At 40.4% G+C, this 14701-nt stretch overlaps 1 protein-coding gene and 1 long non-coding RNA gene across 14 annotated transcripts in view; both read right to left on the bottom strand.

Moving 5' to 3' along the window:
* LOC129722531 (CUGBP Elav-like family member 4) overlaps window positions 1–14701 on the bottom strand; it is an 868765-nt gene that overhangs the window by 347392 nt on the left and 506672 nt on the right. The gene's annotated exons all lie outside the window — the stretch shown is intronic.
* On the bottom strand, window positions 10649–11953 carry LOC129722534 (uncharacterized). Its single transcript, XR_008727614.1, has 3 exons — window positions 11507–11953; window positions 10798–10974; window positions 10649–10745 (listed from the first exon to the last, which is right to left on the bottom strand). It is a non-coding gene; the product is annotated as an uncharacterized LOC129722534 (long non-coding RNA).

Genomic DNA, 14701 nt, shown 5'->3' with positions numbered 1-14701 from the left:
GCATCATTACGGTTCCGGAAATACCCATATTGGGTGGTATTTGGTCATTTGCCGCTGTTTTTCCGACACCGGAAGTCGCCATTTTGGATTTCATAATGGCATTTGGAGACAATTTCTGGATTTTGAACGGCATACTGGTTAAAGAAAAACTCATATTGGGTGGTATTTGGTCATTTTCTACTGTTTTCAGTAACCGAAAGTCGCCATCTTTGAATTTAAAATGCTATCTGTGGTCGATAGAGGAGTTAAACTGTGTATTATTCTAGATCCGCATATTATTATATTGGGTGGAAATCGGCCATTTTCGGCTGTTTTCCAGAAACCGGAAGTTGCCATCTCACAATCCAAAATGTTGTCTGAGGTCGATTATGGAACATATTTGTTACCACTAAAAACATTCACCTGCCAATATGGTTCCATTTAGTTGATTAGTTCGCGAGATGTGCAAAAATTTGTGAAGAAACATGTACTTCCAGAAGAGGGTTACCTCTAAAAACATTCACATACCAAATTTGGTTGTATTTTCTTGATTGGTTCTTGAGCTGTGCGAAATTTGTGTTTCATTTTCATGGGATCCCTCCCTTAAAGAAGAGGAAGTCGGGTTTCAAACCATTATGTACATATTTGTTACCACTAAAAACATTTACCTGCCAAATTTTGTTCCATTTGGTTGATTAGTTCTCGAGATGTTCACAAATTTGTGTTTCATCCAACTATTATGGACATATTAGTTACCCCTTAAAACATCCACATGCCAAATTCGGTTTCATTTGCTTGGTTTGTTCTTGAGTTGTGCAGAAATTTATGTTTCATTTGTATGGGACCTCACCTTCCAGAAGAGGGAGGGGTCTCAAACTATCATAGAAACCTTTATCGGCACCAAAAACCCCTACATACAAATTTTCACGTCGATCGGTTCGGTAGTTTTCGGGCCTATATGGATCAGACAGACAGACAGACTGGACTGCATTTTTATATGTAAGGATTACAACATCAATATTTTAGAACCTAAAGAGTGAATATACATTTATTGGATTGAAGCGTTCATGTAAATCTATTTTTACAAATAAAAAATTGAATGAGAAAGGCTGGGTCTGACCGCTAGGTGGATTAATTTAGGTTTATTTTAGCTTAAATTGAATGTTTTAAACCACTCTCCAGTTCGTTTTTTGATGCCAACTCTCCATCTGCTTCAGTTTTAGATAAATTATTATTTTAGTTCATCGTGTTAAAATTAGTGCTGAATAGTACCCATAATATCCGTACACAGTTTGTTCAGTTTTCCATGTTATATAATCGACCATCTTTGTTATTAAATTGTGTGTTTGTGTTATTGAATTGTGTTATGAAATTGCGCTTGTTTTTGCTGTGTTGTGTAGTCAATTAGCCTGTCTATTTGTTTTTTTTTTATTTTATATCATGTTCAATAACATGTTGAATCATGACTTTATTTTAAACCGTAGCCAATCGATTTTTCAAATTGTATTTTATCGATTCGCTGTTCTAGGTTTCAAGTGGTGAGTTGACAACCTGGAAGGAGTGTCAAACTTAGCTCCGACCCTTACTTATTTCTATCGCACGCCTCCACGAGTATATGATTACACCAGAGCGATGGCTAGCTGAATTACAGGCACAACTGGTTTGCATTGCGTGGATACTGCTGTCATCTGACAATAGCTAAGTGAGAAAGTTCGGCACAATCCTTGGCGCGTAAACCATACATCAGCGGTAGAGGAAATGCTTCGCCAACCCGACCATCTATTCACCCAGATAGTGTGGCTCAAAACAGCGTCTGATCTCCATGATAGGAGCGGCTGATCAACATCCTAGTGTGAGCGTGGGGCTCTAAACAGAGCTGACACATTGAGCCTTCGGTAAGACAGGGAGTTAGAGAAGGTCCAACAAACCACACCGGAAAACAATATGTTACAAATAACGTAAGAAACAATATCAATCGGAACAATCAGCATAGACCTAGCCAACAAAATAAGGACGCTCTGCTTTCGTAAAATCTACGATGAGCTATATCCACGCAACTTCGAAGTCGTAGTGCTGCAGGAACTTTGTTTTACAGGATATGGAGACGCGAACACCGGCGGCTATTTTCAACCAGAATTGAGGCACCAACAGCGAGCTGAATGCCGGTTTCATAGTACTGGACAAGATACAAAGATTTGCACTTTGAGGATGAGGGGCCGCTTCTAACTACAGCATCATCAACATGCACACACCATATGAAGGGAGGCCCAACGACGAGGAGAAAAGCGTTCTGCACAGCTGGAGCAGGTTTATGATCCCAAGTAACCAAACTGGTTTTATCAAAGTTCTATAGCGCTGTTTTTAACAATATAGGAATTGCTGCCCGCGACGGGACGTGGAAATCGTGATCGAGGACATCAATGCTCAGGTAGGACGGGTAGCAATGTAACAATAACGCACGCTTAGCCTTAGGGCTAATAGCGGTCTCGATCAACTAGATTATAGTTGAGAGTTCGTTATCGATATTGTTTTTGGCAGATTTTGCATGTGTAGGATAAGTTCAACGATAAACCGTGCCCCAGTGCTGAGTCGAGAAAATTTCCAGCTCGAAAAGTTCCTTGACTCGATCGGGAATCGAACCCATTCATACCACAACCGTGTGGGAGAGCTAGCCGACCGACATCGCTAACCACAGAGCCACGGGGACCACACGGGTAGCAATGTACAGACAAGTAATCGGGCTAGATAGCCTGCACGCCGCGGCCGTGTCTAATGATAAGGGCCATCGGTGCGTGAACTTTGCGGCCTCCCATGGTATGGTAATCCGAAGTACCTTTTCCCTCGCATCCATATCCATAAAACTACCTGAAGGTTACCAGACCAACAAACAAAGAATCGAATCGACCACGGAAGAGCATCTAGGCGCAGCTACTCTTGGAGATAGCTGGAAGAGTATTCGGACTGCCCTAGATAGCACTGCTGTAACGCTACTAGGTATAAGGGCTCAGAGAAAAGACTGATTTGACGGCGAATGCAAACAGTTAGTCGATGAGAAGAAAGCAGCACGGGCGTTGAACGTGGAACGATGCCGACGAGTACGAAACAGCCTTAGCTCAGTTCTCCGAAGGCAGCAGTGACACTCGGAAGCTCTACGAGAAGTTGAACAGCTCCTGAAAAAGCTACGTGCCGCTAGCCGATATGTACAGTAGGTTGGACGATACCTCTTTACGGACGAGTGATCGAAAGGTGGAAGCAGCATTTCGCTGAGCATTTGAACGGCGATGCAGTAGAACGCAAGGACGGTATAGCAATGGATCTTGGTGCACGAGCAGAAGACAATATGATTCAAGCCCCCGATATCCTGCAGGTGAAGGAGGAGATTGAAGAAGGAAAGAGTACCGGAGGAGAAGATATAAAGTATTTCGTGTTTCAGCTACAAAAAATGCTATAAGCTGTAGAGCTGCAATTTCGGGAATATCACTTTGCTATACTAGGTCTCCCAAATACTTTTCCGTCGACTATCACAATTTACCTACTCTTCTGCCTACTGTTAAAAATTGCTCTGGAAGTTGTGATTAAAAGAACGGTAATTAAAACGAGTTGCACAATATTTCTAATGTCGGATTAACTGTTTGCCTTCGCCGACGATATCGACAAACTCGGATCTTTGTTAAGATGGTAGATACTCACATTTACCACAAAAGATCAAAACAATGGTCACAGTCTAATGATAACGGCCATCGGTGCGTGAACTTCGCGGCCTCCCATGGTATGGTAATCCGAAATACCTTTTCCCTCGCATCCATATCCATAAAACTACCTGGAGGTCACCAGACCAACAAACAATCGACCACGCAGCGGTCCAAATCTTACAAAAAAAGATACTTACATTGGACTAAAGGCCAAAGCCAAGCGGATAGGACTTGTCATCGATGCATCGAAGACGAACTACATGGAAGCATGAGCTTCAAGAGAAGACAGCGCTAACTTCGCATCTCGAATTCAAGTTGGTGGTGATGAAATCGAGGTGGTCGATGAGTTCGTGTACCTGGACCCATTGGTAACTGCCGACAATGACACCAGCAAAGAATTTTATCGGTGCAATATGGCAGGAAATCGTGCATACTTTGGTCTCCGGAGGACGCTCCGATCGAGTAGAATTCGCCGCCGCTCCGAGTTAACTCCCTACAAGACGCTGATCAGACCGGTAGTCCTCCACGGACATGAGACATGGACTATGCTTGTGAAGGACCAACGCACTCTGCGGTCTTCAAGCGGAAGGTGTTGCGTACCATCTTCGGTGAACTGCTGATGGAACGGAACGTGGCGAAGGCGAACGAACCATGAACTGCAGGAGTTGCTTGGGAAGCCATCTATCGTCCACACCGCTAAGATTGGCAGGTTGCGGTGGGCTGGCCATGTCGTAAGGATGTTGAACGAAAAAGATGGTTCTTGAAACCATTCCGTCAGGGGAACTACAGCCTTGGATCGAGTGGAATGGAGAAGATTCTTACGTACAGCAAAAGCCGCACCACGACTTGGGACTATTTGGTAAAGTATGGACTTGCTGTTTCTGACTTCGAATACGCGACCTTGAATATAGCAAAGAAGTGAAAATTAACTGAGATATACTTACAGTAGATCTCACTTTCATTAGGCAGACAATGTGTGGAGCAGAGGAAGCGAAAAATAAGCGAACTGGAAATATGATACAGATTTTGGAAAATATAGCGCATCCCGAAGGGACTTGAACCCGCAATCTGGTTGCTTATGTTATATACTCTAAATCTTAGCTTTAGTTGTATGCTACAATGCAACAATTTGCCTTGAGAACTAGAATTTTTTTTCTTAAACTTAACAGCTTAACGAATATATGAAACAAATATTATCTTGCGTCAACACATTTGTGCAATTTGTTAAAATATACATTTTTATTACAATAATATAATAAAATTTGCGGAAAAGCGACTGGAAAAGCTAGTTTAGTACAACTACTATCTAAAGGACTCCAAAGAAGTTTTCACACTTGTAATCTTATTTGTTCGTTGAGAGATCGACTGTAGAGATATTTTGAATGGCTGTGATTACGGCTTAGTAGGCTCAGACTGCTAAGCCGTAATCACAGCGATTTAAAACTTGTAACCTTATACAATGAGTTGATTTGTCCTATTTCAAATGCTTAATGGCAATTTTCAACGGATTCTCTCATGTTTATACATGATGCACAAAGGCTAGAAATCTACCTTAGGCGCCATTTTGAAATCCAAGATGACGACTTCTGATTTTAAAAAGCTGACTGAAATGACCGAATACCATCCATTATGGGTATTCTCGGAATAATGATGATCCTCAAAGGCCGAATATTGACTCTAGGCGTCGTTTCCAAATCCAAGATGGAGACTTTCAGTTGTTAGAGAGTACCATAAAATAGTTATATACCACAGAAATATGGGTATTGCAGAGACCAGGCCTATGTTCAGTGGCCGGAAATCGTGTCCAGACGGCAAATTTTTAAATCTTTCCCGTTTCCTTTTAATAGTCTAAAATAGTTGAATAACATCTAACATGGGCATTTCCTGAAAACCGGCATGATGCCTAGAAGTCGGAAATCTATCTCGGATGCCAATAAATAGTCTTGAGCAGTTAAGTTATCTTTGTGCTACTGCTACTGTAATTTTGTTTGCCTACTCAATAAATTTAGAAGGTTACAACCAGTCTTGGCATACTCATCGTGTGTAACAAAGAGGCTCATATAATTTGCACAGAACACAGAAGCATGTTGGAAAAAACGGATGAGTTGATTATTTTTTTTCGTGCGCTGGAAGCAAATGCACACTGTGTAAAGAAAGCCAAACACGCAACATCAGAAAGCTTGTATTGTGAAGAGCAAGCGCATAAAGCTCTCGCAGAGAGACTTTCTCGATTACAACTGATAAAATATAGATAGCGCACATGTATTGCTCATTGAAAAGGGCACTATGATGAAAACTTTAGCTGGTTGAAAACTTTCCTGGCTGTTTCCTTATTGTTCGTGCTGTCAGCCCGAAAATTTTTCTTCTTGTGAACAACCCCCGTTTGCTACGATGCGAACGCAAAATAACAACGCAGCGCTGCTAACGCAACGACGCAGCCGCAAAGATTTCAACGCAGCGATGAGGTATTTCCGCAACGCACAGAGCAACAGACGTTTCCTGCTTCAACGATATAAAAAGGGAAGTTTTGAACTTTGAGAGACAGAACATGTTAAAAGTTTGTCGTGAACAGACCCAAACTCAGTGAGATAAGGTATTACAAATAAATAAGTGTTGAAAGTTTTAGAAGTACAGTTTAGTTATAGTATGAAAGTAAATGGTGTTTAAGTGTGAAGAAAATATGAGAACATACAGTCCACTGACTTAACACTTATTATATCGAATTCGTTTTTACGGCAGGACTATCCCGTCCCGGACTACGCTTTGCAGCTGAAAAAAAAAAACACTTTCCGAGCATTTGCAATGGTGTGCGTAATACCAGAGGTAGCTGTCACTTCGTTTTGTTTTGGTCATTAACACCATTGTTGTTTTGTCGCGTTTGTGCTACTATACGAAAAGTTTGCCAATTTGTTGAAAAACGACGGAAATAAACATTAATTTGCAAGAATATGCATTGGTTGTGAACGCTGATGGTACGGTGTACCAGGAATCACCAGGACACGTAATCGTTAAACACAAAATATGTGATTAATTCTGATTTTCTTGAAGATTGTATTAGCCGTTCGGCGTGCAGCAAAACCGAACCAAGCACCAAAAACATTACAAGTAATAGGTATTCAAAGATTAACTACCCCATACGCTTTTCTGCAAGCTGCTACAGTGAATTTTTGTTGTAATAAATATCATCAAATTTCGGTTCGGATTTAATTGGTTCTTTCATAAAAGATAAATTATTAGTTTTTATATCAAAATGTGTTTACTCAATTTAAAAAAATGGCACACGGTTCGGTACGGTCGCACGCCGGCCAGTTAATAGTGTCTTTTGTAGAACTTTTGTCAGTGAACTGGCGATATATTTTATTAGATTTAGTGTTTTATTTAAATTATTCGATGGTTGAGTATTTATTATTATTCGTTGTTAACAATTTGATTCTCTTTTTTGTATGAGGTAACTGGCTTCAGGTGCGACAGGCTGAGAATTATCTTGGGCCAGAGTAGCACCGCTAGATAGGCGGCGGATCAGAGCAGAGAAGAGAACTCCCGCTTTGAGCGTCCTAGGCATAGTATTTAGGCATTTTTGAGTACCCAATAAACTCAATCTTACGTGTGGTGTAGGTAATTCCGTGCGACTTATTCGCACGTACGAGGCTCGGCGCGTTTTCCTTTTTACGAAAATATCACAAGTCTCGGTAATGATCCTGTCGCAGGACGCTACAGTTATATGGCTACTATAATTTCAATTTGTTCAGTTATTCAATACTGATTCTATTTTTTATCACTTGTAAAAAATAAAAGAGGGAAAGGAAGCATACTTAAATTACATAGCATTCGGTCACAAAATCTCAACTCTCCCCTAAAAAAAGGAGCATTACATTAGTCACATCCTTCCCTCCCGTTCTTAGAGAAACGTTAAAAAACAAAAGCTGTAACATTCATTAAAACAAATTGTATTTATGAATAAAATCACCGTGCCAAATCCTTTTTTTTTAAACTTGTGGCAGCATTTCATATGATGTTGACTTCTGGATTAATAAATTCTGCTTCTGTAGAAAGCACAGAAAATATATACTTGCTGCACTTGAAACCAAACGATTATCTTGTAATTTTCATTACTACAAGGCACGCGGAAACAATTTTTGTTTTCAAAAACGGATAGTGTGTTTGAAAATGCAAGTGATTGTTTATGTACTAGCAGAGCTTTGAGAAGACTGCAGAATGCCACAGACAAGAAGATTTCGACAGCCTCCACTGCAAAGCTTCGTGAAACATCGCAAAGAATATATTTTTAGTGTACATTTTATTTGCAGTTTTTTTAAAAAAATGCTACGTCGATTTTAATTCACTCCTCCTTCCCTTGTCGCAGCTTGTCACAAATGATCCTGGTCCCCCTCCCCCATGAATGCTACGTCATTTAAGTCTGGTCCCAAAGGTGGTGTCGTCTGACCTAAAAATTTAATTAAAAAACTGAACCTAAACATATGCTAAGCTTTCGGTATGTACACGTTTTATAGCTCAGCAAACCGTCATGGTAGAGGTTTCTGCAGTGGCCGATTATTTTGGTTTACCGTCGTCTAATTCTGCCAACATTTCTTCGCTAGACGATTCCTGTGCTAGCACTTATGAAAATGTCGAGTCGCCAAATTTTCATTTTGAAAGTCCGGTCGAGGAAGCCACAGCACCATCGTGTTCCAATAATGAATTATCTACGGATAACGCAGGAGTGAAGGAGAAACGAGACTAATGTTGGCTTTATACCGCGAGTATTTCGCTGAAGTAGGTCCATTAAAGAAGTTCAAAACCAAAAAGGCCTTATGGCAAGAAATGAGAAGACAAATGAACTTGAGATTAGGATCAAATTTCAGCGAAAATCAGATTGAAAACAAATTCAAAACAATATCTAGAAGGCATAAAAGATTGGTCGATAACAATCGGAAAAGTGGAGCTTCCCGAATGAACTCTAAATTTGCAGATGAGTTTAGGGAAATAGCTGCAATGGACGATTCCTTGGAGCCGGAGGTAACGATGGACACAACATCCATACAAATGAAGAACAGCCCAAAACAATCGCGAAAAACGAGTCCAGACCCCGGAACAAACCCCGGCCAATCTAAAATCGCAGTGCAGCGCGCAATGCTGGAAGCCTACGAGGAAAACCAACGAGCGAAAGAAAAACGGCACAGGGAACGAATGGAGAGGATCGATGCAATTACCACGGTGTTAAATAAAATAGCAGACAAACTATAGGTAAAAATATTAACATACAACATTGTTTTTTTATTAAAATATCGTTTTTTGGTTTCAGATCATTGCTTCGATTGGAATCGTCTGTTGTTGTTACATTTGTTGAATGATTTTATAAATACACAAGCATATGCATACACACACTCCGACGCACACACACGCATATACAAACCACACACACACACACATACATTCACACACACATACATACACACACATACACTCACACACACATACATACACACAACTCACACACACATACATACAGACATAAACTCACAGACACATAGACTCACATACACATACCCACTCACACACACATACCCATTCACATACATACATACACACGTAAGCAAAGTTGTTTAATAGTTATTTAAAGCTATCGGTTTAAGAACCGCGTTTTATTTCACCAAGCCTGCGAAGAGCATCGTTTCGACGATTTTCACTGCTTGCAGTTCCTGTGCACTGCTGGGTTGGCTCACCATTGTCTAAAATTGTAGAAAGAATATACATCACAAGGTTGTGAGTTTTTATGATAGGATCAAACTGATCGATTTACATATATTTGTCAACAAGGTTGCATGTTAAATTTTAGGGTGTCAATTCCATTCAATTGACCGCGTGTCGATAGCTCGCTCTACAAGTACAATGTTGAGAAACGAGTCATGAAAAACTTGCAGTACTACTTAGAGATTAGAAGTTTGTCATCGTTTCTCAAAATTGTACTTGTGGAGTGAGCTATCGGAACGCGACGAAAAAGCACCCCAAAATTGAATATGCAACCTTGTTTAGCAAAGTAAAAAACTGTGGCAAGTTTAATGCTAAGTACATTTAGAATTTTCTACTTGATTGCGTTAAGCGCTAGAAGCTCTACGTCATACATAAGTATCCTAGTCAGAAAACCTCCAAAAGACATTGTTGCTTAACGAGATAGTACAAAAACATGTTGATTTAGTACAAAAACCATGTTGTTTCCAGAGGATTCCTGCTTAAAAGTCGTCGGACGCAATAATAGAATAAAAAAAAATAAAACGAAACTATAATCATAGTGAAATAAAATATGTCAATAAATGTAATATAATTTGAAATAATTTGTTTGAATGAAGTGCTAATTAAAATAAAATTGAGAAAAATCCCACTGAAAAATCAACAATCTTTAAAAATATGATTAATAAAACTACTTGGGTAAGCTACGCGATTTTCTAAGTCCTATGTCATAGTATTTTCAGACTGTTAACCCAATCTTAATATTTATTTGCAAATTGAATTTAATTACTCACATTCAGGTTCTTCTTCGTCATTGTCGTCAGTTTCAAGGAACTGGTCACCAAGTTCTATGCATATATTATGCAATACACAGCATGCCATTATAAATTTGCACATTTTCAGAACTGTGAAAAAATCTAACCTTACCAACTGGCGAAAACGCTGTTTGAGTAATCCAAAACAGTTTTCGATTTTTACTCTAGTTTGAGCATGCTTTAAATTATATTTTTTTTTCTTCGCCGTCAGATTACCGAAGTCTTTGTAGGGAGTGAGCAAATACTCGCGTATGGGGTATGCGGCGTCACCCAGTAAGTAGTACTGTTGGCCACAAATGTCGGGCAATTTCGAGCTGATACTGGACATTGCGAATATTCTAGCATCGTGTACTTTGCTAGGCGTTCCTAAAAATACATCCAGGAACCTCTTGTCTGCATCGCACACCGCCTGAAGTGTTATCGACAACAGATCATGTCGATTCGCGTAAGTTGATCGAATTTTATGAACCGGTTTCCGTATGTAAACATAGCATCCATCGATGCAACCGAGGACGTCAGGGAAATTCGCAATCTTTAAAATATTGTGTTTATATTAAATAATGAAAATTTTCTCAATTAAATACCGATTTAAATTTTGCTGCTATTCGTTTTTGCCATCGTCGGTTGATGGAAAACAGATAAACTCCTTGGCGATTTCGTGAAAAAAATTCAAAATGTTTTCATGGTGTTTGTAAAATGTTGACGCCGAGAAGTAGAACAAATTACACACCTCACGATAAGAGTTTTTATTAGCAGCGAATCTGTAAATAACAACCCAAAGTTCAAAATAATTTCGATAACTCGAGTATTTTAAGTCGTTATGTGCTCGAAAAAAACACACCCTTACGTGTCCTACGGGGTACCCAGGTACCACGAAATCAAAATTCTTTAAACTTTCGCAATTTTTATCCGATTTCGATTTTTTAGTACCAAGTGGAACCAGTTTCGTCTCAGTGGCATCTGTTCCGGAAAGACCATATGGAGGACTGCCACCAATTCTCTCAAAACCATCAAAATGACCTGTGGAAGAGATTTTATGAGCTTTGATCCAATAATTGTAAGATACTGTTCAAATATTTATAAGACCACTGACGTTGACGCTGACTTGAAATTAATAAGTTACTGAATCTTTTGGTACTGAAATGATCGAAAAATCAAATGAAAATTGCGAAAGTTACAAAGATTTTAACTTGCGGGTATCCGGGTACCCCGTCGAGCACATAACGATTAAATCGTTTTAGTTTTGGTAGCAAGAAAGTTTATAATTTACTTTAATAATTATTTCATACTCACCACAAGAATGCTAACATCAGTTTCCTGGCATCTATGGTCTTCCGCCCCCGGTTTGTATTTTTGCGGTAATAATCCGACCTTATATACCGCTCGATCAGAAAATTTGCGGTATTCCGCGTTAGTCTGAAATTTTTCCTGAACTATAAAATATTCAAAAAAGGCGGAAGAACTGTTAGCATAATTCCTATCTTATCTACAACTTTAATGATTTTATGAAAAGCAGTTTTCCAAATCCAACTTACCTCCTCGTCTGTGTATTTATCGACCACCTCCGTGAAAAAATTTTCCACGCGAGGAGTACGGTCACTTCCACAGTCAGCGTCAAAAATAAAAAACAAATCATCATCGGATTCGGACGATGATTTTTTTTTGTTCATCTATAATTTATTTGACACGGCACAAATACAATTTAATGTTTAACGGCGCCAATTATATCTGGTAGCTTACTTTCTAAAGTATCTTAATAACTAAAAGCAAATTTTTTATCCTCGCTGCCGACTACGAGCTGAAACTAAATGTAACTTAAAGCTATAATATTTTGCATTAAAAGCACTGGTTTACTGTATGATGGTTTTCATTGCCATAGGTAAGCACATGCTCCGCTGCTGGGCCAAGATATTACGGACTGGCATATTGAGTTGTCTCCCTCGGGACCTGAGAGTATCGTGCGGGTCTAGCTGCTGTTTCCGGATCCGGGGTCTTAACGTGTTCTTGTCGTTTGGTTGGATGTAGGCGGAAGGGAATAGGATTAAACTGGGGCGTGGATGGATTTCAGAAAAACGTATATAAGGGACATGTAGGATAGGTCACGGCTCGCCAAGACATCACGAACAGGAACAGCCGGCTGCCTACTTTCGGCCTGCAGGGATGCTATTAATTTAGACCTGGCGTCACGGTGTACAGGGCATGACCAAACAACGTGCTCTATGTCGTGATAACCTTTACCACAGGCACAGATACCACTTTTCCCGAGCCCAACACGACGGAGATGCGCGTCAAATCTATAGTGATTGGACATAAGCCGGGACATCACGCAAATGAAATCCCGACCCACATCCAACCCCTTGAACCACGGGTTCGTCGACACCTTGGGGATTATGGAATGTAGCCACCTTCCCAGTTCCCCTCTGGTCCAAGCATTTTGCCAACTGATGATCGTATTCTGACGTACAAATGAGAAAAAATCATTAAAGGCAATTGGTCTTTCATAAATTCCACCGTTTGTTGCGCCCACCTTAGCCAAAGAGTCCGCTTTCTCATTGCCCGGTATCGAGCAGTGAGAAGGGACCCACGCTAAGGTAATCTGAAACGATTTTTCGGATAAAGCACTCAGATGTTCCCGTATTTTCCCCAGGAAATACGGAGAGTGCTTAACATCTTTCATCGATCGGAGAGCCTCAATGGAACTGAGACTGTCCGTAAAGATGAAATAATGGTTCGTGGGCATTTTTTCGATAATCCCTAGGGTGTACTGAATTGCAGCCAATTCTGCGACGTAAACAGAAGCAGGATTATCGAGCTTATGGGAGACGGTTAAATTGTTATTGAAGATACCGAAGCCAGTGGACCCATCAAGAAGTGATCCGTCAGTGTAGAACATATTGTCGCAGTTGATGTTTCGATATTTATTGGAAAAAATTTTGGGGATCTGCTGCACGCGTAAATGATCCGGGATTCCACGAGTTTCTTCTATCATGGATGTATCGAAAAACACAGTAGAATCAGAAGTATTTGATAAGTCGACACGATTTGGAATATTCGAAGAAGGGTTAATATTATGGGACATGTGATTGAAATACAATGTCATAAAACGGGTTTGAGAATTAAGTTCGATTAACCTTTCAAAATTTTCAATCACAGGACGGTTCAAGACCTCACATTTGATAAGAATGCGAGAAGACAGGCTCCAGAAGCGGTTTTTCAATGGTAGTACTCCAGCTAAGTCCTTCAAACTCATCGTATGGGTCGACTGCATGCATCCTAAAGCGATACGCAAACAACGATATTGTATTCGCTCCAGTTTGATCAGATGTGTGTTTGCTGCGGAGCGGAAGCAGAAACACCCGTACTCAATGACAGACAATATCGTTGTTTGGTAAAGCCTTATAAGGTCTCCTGGGCGGGCTCCCCACCATTGTCCGGTTATTGTACGAAGAAAATTCACTCTTTGTTGACATTTTTTCATCAGATACCTAACGTGACAACCCTAGGTGCCTTTAGAGTCGAGCCAGACACCAAGATATTTGTGTACCAAAACCTGAGAAATCGTTTTACCCATTAATTGTGTTTGAAGCTGAGCAGGTTCATGCTTCCTAGAAACAACTACTATCTCAGTCTTCTCCGGAGAGAATTCGATACCTAGCTGTAAAGCCCAAGCAGACAAATTGTCCAAGGTATCTTGCAATGGTCCTTGCAAATCGGCAGCTTTGGCTCCTGTAACAGAGATTACACTGTCGTCTGCAAGTTGTCTTATCGTGCATGAATTTGCCAGACATTCGTCGATGTCATTTACATAAAAGTTGTAAAGAAGGGGGCTTAAACATGAGCCCTGGGGAAGACCCATGTAGCTAATGCGAAAAGTTGCCAAATCGCCGTGCGTAAAATGCATGTGCTTTTCGGACAACAAATTGTGCATTGTTCAAAATTGGAGAAAATCCTTGTCGGTGAAGTTTACCCGAAAGAATGTCAATAGAAACGGAATCAAAAGCCCCCTTAATGTCCGTGAACGCAGACGCCATTTTTTCTTTGCGAGCATTCGCCAGCTGAATATCTGTTGAAAGCAACGCAAGACAATCATTCGTCCCTTTGTCACGGCGGAAGCCAAATTGAGTATCTGATAGTAGACCATTTGATTCAACCCAATGGTCTAAACGACGGAGTATCGTTTTTTCCATCAATTTCCGGATACAGGATAGCATTGCAATCGGCCTATAAGAGTTGTGATGGAGTTGTTGAAGAGTTTGGATGGCGATCACCTTCACTTGCCTCCAATCCTGCGATACAATGTTTTGCTCCAGGAACTTATTGAACAAGTTCAACAAGCGCCTCTTGGCATTGCCGGGTAGATTCTTCAACAAGTTGAATTTTATTCTATCTAACCCAGGCGCGTTATTGTTACAGGACAGGAGGGCAACTGAAAATTCTGCCATCGTTAAAGGTGATTCTATCGCGTCGTGGCCCGGAGACGCATCGCGA

This window comes from Wyeomyia smithii, chromosome 2 (genome assembly GCF_029784165.1).
Source record: "Wyeomyia smithii strain HCP4-BCI-WySm-NY-G18 chromosome 2, ASM2978416v1, whole genome shotgun sequence".
NCBI lineage: Eukaryota > Metazoa > Arthropoda > Insecta > Diptera > Culicidae > Wyeomyia > Wyeomyia smithii.
Note: the sequence above shows the minus strand (reverse complement) of the source record. Positions and strands in the feature narration are given on the sequence as shown.